At 39.1% G+C, this 9,525-nt stretch overlaps 1 pseudogene; it reads right to left on the bottom strand.

Annotated features, from left to right (window-relative positions):
- Positions 1 to 2,164: 2,164 nt before the first annotated feature.
- Positions 2,165 to 3,708, bottom strand: LOC132094824 (rRNA N6-adenosine-methyltransferase METTL5-like; annotated as a pseudogene).
- Positions 3,709 to 9,525: the final 5,817 nt, after the last annotated feature.

Raw genomic sequence — 9,525 nt, 5'->3', positions numbered from 1 at the left:
GAGAATCCGGCCGATAGTAGAACCTCGGATTCAGGAGGAACAGTGTGGTTTTCGTCCAGGCCGTGGAACACTGGACCAGCTCTATACCCTCTACAGGGTGCTGGAGGGTTCATGGGAGTTTGCCCAACCAGTCCACATGTGCTTTGTGGATTTGGAGAAGGCGTTCGACTGTGTCCCTCGCGGCGGCCTGTGGAGGGTGCTCCGGGAGTATGGGGTCCGGGGCCCTTTGCTAAGGGCTATCCGGTCCCTGTACGACCGGAGCAGGAGCTTGGTTCGTATTGCCAGCAGTAAGTCAGACTTGTTCCCGGTGCGTGTTGGACTCCGGCAGGGCTGCCCTTTGTCGCCGGTTCTGTTCATGATTTTTATGGACAGAATTTCTAGGTGCAGCCAGGGGCCGGAGGGGGTCAGGTTTGGTGACAACACGATTTCGTCTCTGCTCTTTGCAGATGATGTTGTCGTGTTGGCTTCATCAAGCCAGGACCTTCAGCATGCACTGGGACGGTTTGCAGCCGAGTGTGAAGCGGCTGGGATGAGAATCAGCACCTCCAAATCCGAGGCCATGGTCCTCAGTCGGAAAAGGGTGGCTTGCCCACTTCAGGTTGGTGGAGAGTTCCTGCCTCAAGTGGAGGAGTTTAAGTATCTTGGGGTCTTGTTCACGAGTGAAGGAAGGATGGAACGGGAGATTGACAGACGGATCGGTGCAGCTTCTGCAGTAATGCGGTCGATGTACCGGTCTGTCGTGGTGAAGAAAGAGCTGAGCCGCAAGGCGAAGCTCACGATTTACCAGTCAATGAATCTACGTTCCTACTCTCACCTATGGTCATGAGCTTTGGGTCATGAACGAAAGGACAAGATCCCGGATACAGGCGGCCGAAATGAGCTTTCTCCGCAGGGTGGCTGGGCGATCCCTTAGAGATAGGGTGAGAAGCTCAGTCACCCGGGAGGAGCTCAGAGTAGAGCCGCTGCTCCTCCACATCGAGAGGGGTCAGCTGAGGTGGCTCGGGCATCTGTTCCGGATGCCTCCTGGACGCCTTCCCGGGAAGGTGTTCCGGGCGCGTCCCACTGGGCGGAGACCTCGGGGAAGACCTAGGATACGCTGGAGAGACTATGTCTCCCGGCTGGCCTGGGAACGCCTCGGTGTCCCCCCAGAAGAGCTGGAGGAAGTGTCTAGGGAGAGGGAAGTCTGGGGTTCTCTGCTTAGACTGCTGCCCCCGCGACCCGGCCCCGGATAAGCGGAAGAAGATGGATGGATGGGAGGAAAAAAAGAAAAAAAATGTTCCATATTTATCCAGACCTGAAAATGCCTAAAAATCTAATTCCATACTGTGTAGGAACACTGCAAATTAGTTACATTAATTATATGACTCTTTGTGTAGATGGTTAGATGTTTGTCCACTGAAGCTCAAGATGCTCTTTGGAGCATCCATGCGCGTAGGTTTGGTCTCAGCTTTGGTGGGGACACCCCCATACCCCAACCCCAAATTACGGCGTTTCTTGTACTGTCGTCGTCCTGGCCATTAGAATCGATCCAAATAGCAGTGCAAAGATCCAAATAGCAGTACAAATGAGCTTGCTAAATATTGGTGGGGACAAATTTGTAATCTCAAAATACTGATAGGGACTAGTACCTAGCGTCCCCCCCTAAACCTACGCCCATGGGAGCATCTCAGATCATGCTGGAGAACATGGGCATCAGGCTTTGTTCACACCAACTCCAAAAGGAAGACAAACTAATATGAATTCTTCATTTTTAATTCAGTTCATCACTTGAATTGTTATCCTGAAAATGTCAGAGTTTAGGACCCCACTCTTCTAAACTGTTAGTGTAATGTCAAATTATATTATATTTGTTTAAAACATGTTTTAACTGTTTTGACACAGTTTGTATGTTATCTGTGCTGGAGGATAAAGAGCTGTTTCTAAATATATACTGAACAGCAGATTACATCACTTCAATATTTGCACAATACGTTTTTCTAGACCGTAATATTTGCAAAAAACTAACCTGTTTGGTGTTTTAAATCAAGTAATGTATTTATTCCTTACTATTATTTATATGTATTTGGAAGATTTTGTATTTTTAAAACAGTTGTGAACCTAGGATTTTACTTTTGTGGTATCCAACCAAAAATGATGCATTATGGTCATTTCTAAAATTTACTTTGAAGAACAGTGTGTGTGTGTTATATATATATATATATATATACTAAAATTTTGCAAAGCAACACAAATTTCTTTTTGCCGTTTATGTTCGAGTTAATCGAATAAAGTCCACTTGAATATCAACCTAAAATAATAAGATAGAAAAAAAAACCAAACGTTAGTATAGTTTGTCTTTATCCAGTGCAATATTTGTGGCAATTTACTTGTAGGTTTTATCGCAAAATATTCACTTACCGACTTCTTTTTGTGGAACTTATAAGATGCTGGCAGGTCATATCTGAGCTCTGTGAAGGGATGACACAAGTTGAGGATAAATAACATCATATTATAATGGCTACAACTTACAACTTACAGCGTTCTGTATAAGATCCTTTATGCTCTTGGTGTTCAGACAATGAAACTTTAACCACCATTTAAAAGTTTTGTTTTGGCAAGATTTTATAATGTTTATAAAGTCTTCAGGTGCCTTTTAAAGTCTTTTTAGCTCATAGAAGCTGCACATATTTGATAAAATGATATAGTAAAACAGAAATATAGTAAAATTTCTTACGGTTTAAAATAGCTGCATTCTATTTGAATACATATATGTTTTTTTTTAACCCCAGGATTGTCTGATTAATAAAAACTCAAAAGAACATTTGTTTTGAAACCGAAATCTTTTAACATGATAAATGTCTCTATTGTTACTTTTGACTACTTTAATGTGTCTATTTTAATATTTCTTTCCAAATCTTTAGTGTATGTTTATAGATTCACTAAGTATTACTTGCAATGACTTCCATTTTCACTTTCCAATCATCTGCTTTCTTCTGAATGTGCTGCGTACAAATGCAATTTAATTTTGTCGTTTTTCTTATGAATATAGCTGAAATGTAGCTGTAAAATTATGACATAATATAGCAATTTACATCTCATGTTGAGGTCTTGTGAAGGGAATACACTGCTGTACTTGCCATAGAAATCGCTGTCCACAGGAACTGCATGTCAATGCCTGAAATGGAAGATATGTATATAGTAACATCGACCAATTGAATATGGGAAACCTGTTCGACAACAGGAATAATTTTGACAGTTTTGCAGATGCATCAGATTATGTCACATCAATGCTTGTTGACTTTAAGATGACTCTTACCCTGGTTGTGCTTCGTGCCAAATGGTGGGTTCATGATGACCGTGTCAAACTTCTTGGCGTAAGAGGATCCAATAGAGCAAACATCACATTGGTCAATGTCAATGTTTGACAGTTCAAAATCATCAACATTTCCTTTGAATATGTCCAAGACGTCTTCATCAATGTCAAATCTGATACAGTCATAAGAGGAAAGATTACAGTGTAGATATATTTTAAGAACTAGAATATGGAGGATGGAGTTGCTCTTACCCAGCATCAAGCACTGCAGCTCCTACAGACAGAACCCCACATCCACAGCCCAGGTCTGCAACTAGTTTATTCTGAATGTCATCAAATGTGTTGTGGATGGTGTACAACATACAGCCTGCGGTGAGTGAGAACACATAGAACAACTGTATGGTGTCTTCTGCCATGATGAATTATGTTAAAACAAATAGAGCACTCAAGGCCATCTGTCCCAGACGAAAGACTCCCAAATGTTGTCATACAATTTCTAAAATGTGTACTTTCTTACTTTGTGTTCCTGTGGCTCAGTGGTAGAGCATTGCATTAGCAGCGAAAAAAATTTGTGGGTTCGATCCCCAGGGAATACATGTTAGGTAAAAATGTATAGGCAGAATGCACTGTAAGTCGCTTTGGATAAAAGCGTCTGCTAAATGCATAAATGTAATTTTTTATTTAATTTTAATATAATTTAAAATGTATAATGTCCACTGTTTTTAAAGTAGCATTTGAGCAGTGGCTACAGTCAACCTGTTTGTGCCACAATATAAAAATATTAAAGTAATAAAAATATAAAGATGATAACTTTTTCGCTTAAAAATCCACCCTATTTCTTGAGTTCATTTCAGAACTGTAAGGTTACAACAATTCTGACTTTATTTTGCACAATTGCAAGTTAAATATAAAAAGTGAGCGAACTAAAAATTGTGAGCTTTGAAGTTAAAATTGTTAGAAAACAGTTCAAAATTTTGTTAGAAATTTGAAATTCAGAGAAAAAAAGTTAGAATTATGATGTTAAATCAAAATTGTGAGATTTATGCTTAACTGTAGGAAATATCTACTTTTATATAAAGTCAGAATTGTTATAATTTCATAAATCTGCAGGGAAAAACGTCTGAATTATGAGATAAACAGCAACTCTGAGACAAAAAGTAAGAATTGCACGTTTTTGTTTTTTTAAATTATGAGATAACGTTGAGAAATAATGTCTCAATTGAGAGATAAAAAGTCACAATTATTATTATTATTATTTTAAATTTTTAAGGCTTCCAGTTGTTATTTTGCATGAAACAGTAACTTTTCTATTGTTAACCCAATTTAATGTAAAATGTTTTAAATCAACTTTAACCTCTTAAAAAAACTAGCAAAGAAAATACTGATCATTTGTCACACTAAAACGAAACGTCAATCAAGCGTGCATACTGCGCACAGTATGCACAGCAGGAATCGTGAGGACAGTATACAAGTATACTAATGCGAATACACAAGCAGACCACTTCCAGAAATTCGACACATCTGACATTAATTAACAGCATCATAATTAAGTGTATCAATGTATTATATAATGCTCACCCGCTATATGCGGACTGGTGGGGTACTGCTCCAGGAGTATTTTGGGCTCCTCGAATCCATCCACCTGTTGAAGGCTATGGAGTTATTTTTGTGCCACAATCCTGAGCGAGTAATTGTACATTTTGAGCACAGAGAACTATATTTTGCGAGCACATTACATTATATTTTGAACAGAAATTAACAATCGCAAAAAAAAAATTCACTTGAGCAAAGAAAAAACGATTCCGTGCTCGATAAATGTATTTGCTTGTTTTCTATTATCCATATTAACGTGCAGTAATAACCCCTCTCACAAACTTATTCTCTGCGCTCCTGTCACGTCCCCCCCTCTCTCTCTCAACCTCTTAATACTGTGCGCGCACAACTCTTGACACACGCTCGCTCAACTTACAACAGCGTTACAAGTGTGCCACAAAAATCAACCAATCTGAAAATTACAGGTCAATTGTGATTGGCTGTTGGTCTCCCATCAAATCGCTAGTAGAACCAAAGCCCATCATTTCCTATTTAGAATTCAATAACGATAAATGGAAAAATGGCTCGTTTATTCATTTTTCCGTTTAGTTTAACAAACGGAAAATGAGCAGCACTGTAATTAGAATTACAATTGAACTGTAGAATTAGAACTGTTAATTAGAATAATATTTGAAACAAATGTGGCTGGGCACATAATTCATGCTGCTGAGGCCTGCAAGTGACCCCTTTAAATTATTTCTAGGTTATAGTATTGTATGAATATTGTCCCACTGTAAATACAGTACAAATAGTTCTGTCTCTTTGGATAAAAGTGAAGAGGAAATCAAAATCAATAATAGACTGAACAGTTTCATGATAATATGTCTGTAACATTTATTACTTTCGTCTTTTAAGTCTAAAGGCACTAGGTATGTGTGTGACATTAATAATTAATTGTGAAAATTAATATAGTTAAATTTATGAAATAAATTAGTAATATTAGTTTAATTACATACTAAATTGAATGATGTTTCTCTTCTTAGTATTCTTTGTTGGGCTTGAGAAAGCCAACATATATTTAAACATTATTATTATTATTTATTATGAGAGTAATTGACACCGACTAGAACTTTAATGTTTCACCAAATTCAGCTCAGATCTTCAGACTCGTCTGACTTGCGTTGCTGTATAACTGGTCAGACTTAACTTCCCAAAACATCCTATTGACTTTTGTTTTCTGAGCAATGAAGGCCGTAACACTTAATGTCCACTAGAGGGGGCGACAGGATTTCTGTTTACAATAGTTTAAAGGGTAACTAAACCCCTGGTCAAGGCCTGACTCCACCCACTGGCAATATTTGAAAAATGCTGAAAAGTGGGCATTAATAATTAATTGTGAAAATTAATATAGTTAAATTTATGAAATAAATTAGTAATATTAGTTTAATTACATACTAAATTGAATGATGTTTCTCTTCTTAGTATTCTTTGTTGGGCTTGAGAAAGCCAACATATATTTAAACATTATTATTATTATTTATTATGAGAGTAATTGACACCGACTAGAACTTTAATGTTTCACCAAATTCAGCTCAGATCTTCAGACTCGTCTGACTTGCGTTGCTGTATAACTGGTCAGACTTAACTTCCCAAAACATCCTATTGACTTTTGTTTTCTGAGCAATGAAGGCCGTAACACTTAATGTCCACTAGAGGGGGCGACAGGATTTCTGTTTACAATAGTTTAAAGGGTAACTAAACCCCTGGTCAAGGCCTGACTCCACCCACTGGCAATATTTGAAAAATGCTGAAAAGTGGGCAGAGCACAGTGGAGATAGAGGGGATGAAACGAGGGCGGGGATGAGCGAGTGCGGCGTGAACCTGAGACCCGCAGTGACGGATTGATTGACAGCTGCTGTCAGAGATGCTAAAATGGAGAGTGACTGTAATGACGCAAGTAGCTTTGCAACAGAGCGATCATTTGAAGTAGAGGATTTCTCAAATCCTCTATCAGGGACATCCTTGTACCTTAATTGACAGCTCTCATTACAGGAACCACGGAGTTGGGTTAAGTTACCACCAAAGAGGCTGAATCATAACATAATTGTTTTCACATGTACTTTTAAACAATTATGTTATGATTCAGTTAGCCTAACGTTAGTTGTCTAAGATGCAGTTTTTAAAGATTAAAAGAACGAATAGGCTAGCTAGTTACGTTACTTGTTGCTCAAAAATATGTAATGTTAATGTTAACTTACTTAACAAAACGTAGGCTTCATCGTTCGCAAATATATACATCGATGGTAATTGATTTAACTATGATCTGCGCAGCATTTTATACGTGCAGAGACATTTTATGTTTATTAGAAAACTCATTCTAATTCATTCCCACATCCCACTCTTCTTCGGTGGTAACTTAACCCAACTCCGTGCTTCCTGTAATGAGAGCTGTCAATCAAGGTACAAGGATGTCCCTGTGTGAAAGTGACCAATCATAAGAGGGTCAGTGCCCTCCTTGGTTTCCGCCCCCAAATTGTCAAAAGTCATGTAGACTCGAGGGAGCAGAAATCAGTTGAGCGAGCAGAAATCCACTGCGCGAGCAAAACAGCACTCCGCGAGCAGAACCCCGCTGCGCGCGAGCAGGATTCCACTGTACAAGCAGAGTTAACCTATGAGAGTATGCCAGGCGCTCGCTCGCAGCTACCTGTACACCTCTCGGTTGTTGAATTTGTGCGCGAGTACTTTTATCATGCCAGCTGAAGGTTCATTTTTGCACGTGTGAAATAACATAATGTGCTCGTGAGCATGTCTTACACGCTCATAACTTTTGACTAAAAAATAACGCCATATGATCTGCTGTCTGATTACTGCCATGGCGCACAGTCAGCATTATGGTTCCCAAAAGCATGGTAAGAATACTGGCCTGAACACACGTCAATGTTCAGATATAATCATAGCGCATTCTGTTTTGCAACAGGATATTTCATGCTTTACATGCTTAACTCAAAGATAGCATTGCCTTGTCCAAATACCCACACTTGTGGTCTTTGCACTTGACAACTTGATAAAATGACATATTTCCTGTATTTGGGCCAAGTGTTCAAGTGGGCAAGACCACAAGTGTGTGTCAAACTTTCCATTACCTGATGGGACACACTTATTGTTTTGAAAAAAATGCAAGTGTTTACATAGCTTTATTTTAATTTTAAATACTTTGCATTTTAAAATCAACTTCTAAATGTCTATTCAGTAGTCCAAATAACATGACATAATTTTAATTTGTGGTGCTCCTAATTAAGTGATTAAAAAGCAGTTGCAAATGTTGTACAAAATAAACATCACTACTTCTCATCTTTGCACCAATAAAACGTAAAAAAAAAAAAAAAAAATATATATATATATATATATATATATTATAACAATATTTAACTTGCATTGGAAAAGTTTCCTTGTGTGCTGTGCTGCTGATAAACATGAGATAATTTTAGTTCTGTTGCTTTTATATGAAAATAAATATGATGAACAAGACACTCAAAGGGCTTGCTATTTAACAGGGCCATCACTGAAAGGGTGAAAGGTGGTGATGATTATAGGTGCCCAGGCCCCCCCGCGATCTCAACCGACTGGCTGAGGCAAGCCTAAAAAGACACACAGGGGTGCGTTTTCCAAGGGCATCATTAGCCAACCAACGATGGTCGCAAGTTCCGACGTTGCACACACAGTTCAACGATTCGGTGTGTCCCTAAACCATAGTTCAAACAAACATTCGCAAACAGCATTGCAAATTTACGTGGTAGTAACCACAGTTCTCACCTGTGGTGAGAAGCATAGTTTCTTATTAGCAAGGGATATGGACTTAAAGCATTGGTCTCAAACTCAATTCCTGGAAGGCCACGGCTCCGCACAGTTTTGCACCTGACCAGACCTGATCCAGCTAGGGTCTCAAGGTCTTCAGGATTACTAGAAACTTCGAAGCAGGTGTGACTTGGAGCTGGTTGGAGCTAAACTCTGCAGAGCTGTGGCCCTCCATGAATTGAGTTTGAGACCACTGGCTTAAAGGTACAATTTGTAAGATACCTGCTGTAAGATATCCAGAAACCACTAGTCTAGTGTTATATATTTTGTCCAGCTAACAATATCTCTAATGTTTTCAACTACTTGTAAATCATGAGAAAATTCCCATTCTAAACCGTGACACGGGGCAGTGCAGTCGCCTGTCAATGACGTTAGTTACCCTTTGTTACCACCTTTACTGACGTAGAAACCACGTGACAACAGTGTCGTGGACAAATGTGGAAGTAGCTTCGAGACAAACTTCAAATAGAAAGAGATGCCGATCTCGCTTGTGTTTTACTCGACAGGTGAGTTGTTTTGATTCATATCTTTACAGAAAACATATGCTATTATAATGATCAACAAGATTAGTATTATTGGGCATACACGGCAAACGCGGGGCATTTGCATTGACTTTTTATGTAATCTACTCTTGCAAATCATTGAACTCGTGTTAAATCCATGATTTATCTTTCCGTCTGATTGATGGCCATTAGCGGTTGGGTAGAAGACAACAAATCCCATCATTCCACGCTCCTTCTTAGCGTCATCAAACCACGCGATTGTTATTGTTTTGGTTGTACGCCCTCTAGTGGCAGGTCCTACAACCTGTACCTTTAAAGGAGTCATGACCCACAATTTGCACT

The sequence above is a fragment of the Carassius carassius genome, chromosome 19, assembly GCF_963082965.1.
Source record: "Carassius carassius chromosome 19, fCarCar2.1, whole genome shotgun sequence".
NCBI classification, from domain to species: Eukaryota; Metazoa; Chordata; class Actinopteri; order Cypriniformes; family Cyprinidae; genus Carassius; species Carassius carassius.
Note: the sequence above shows the minus strand (reverse complement) of the source record. Positions and strands in the feature narration are given on the sequence as shown.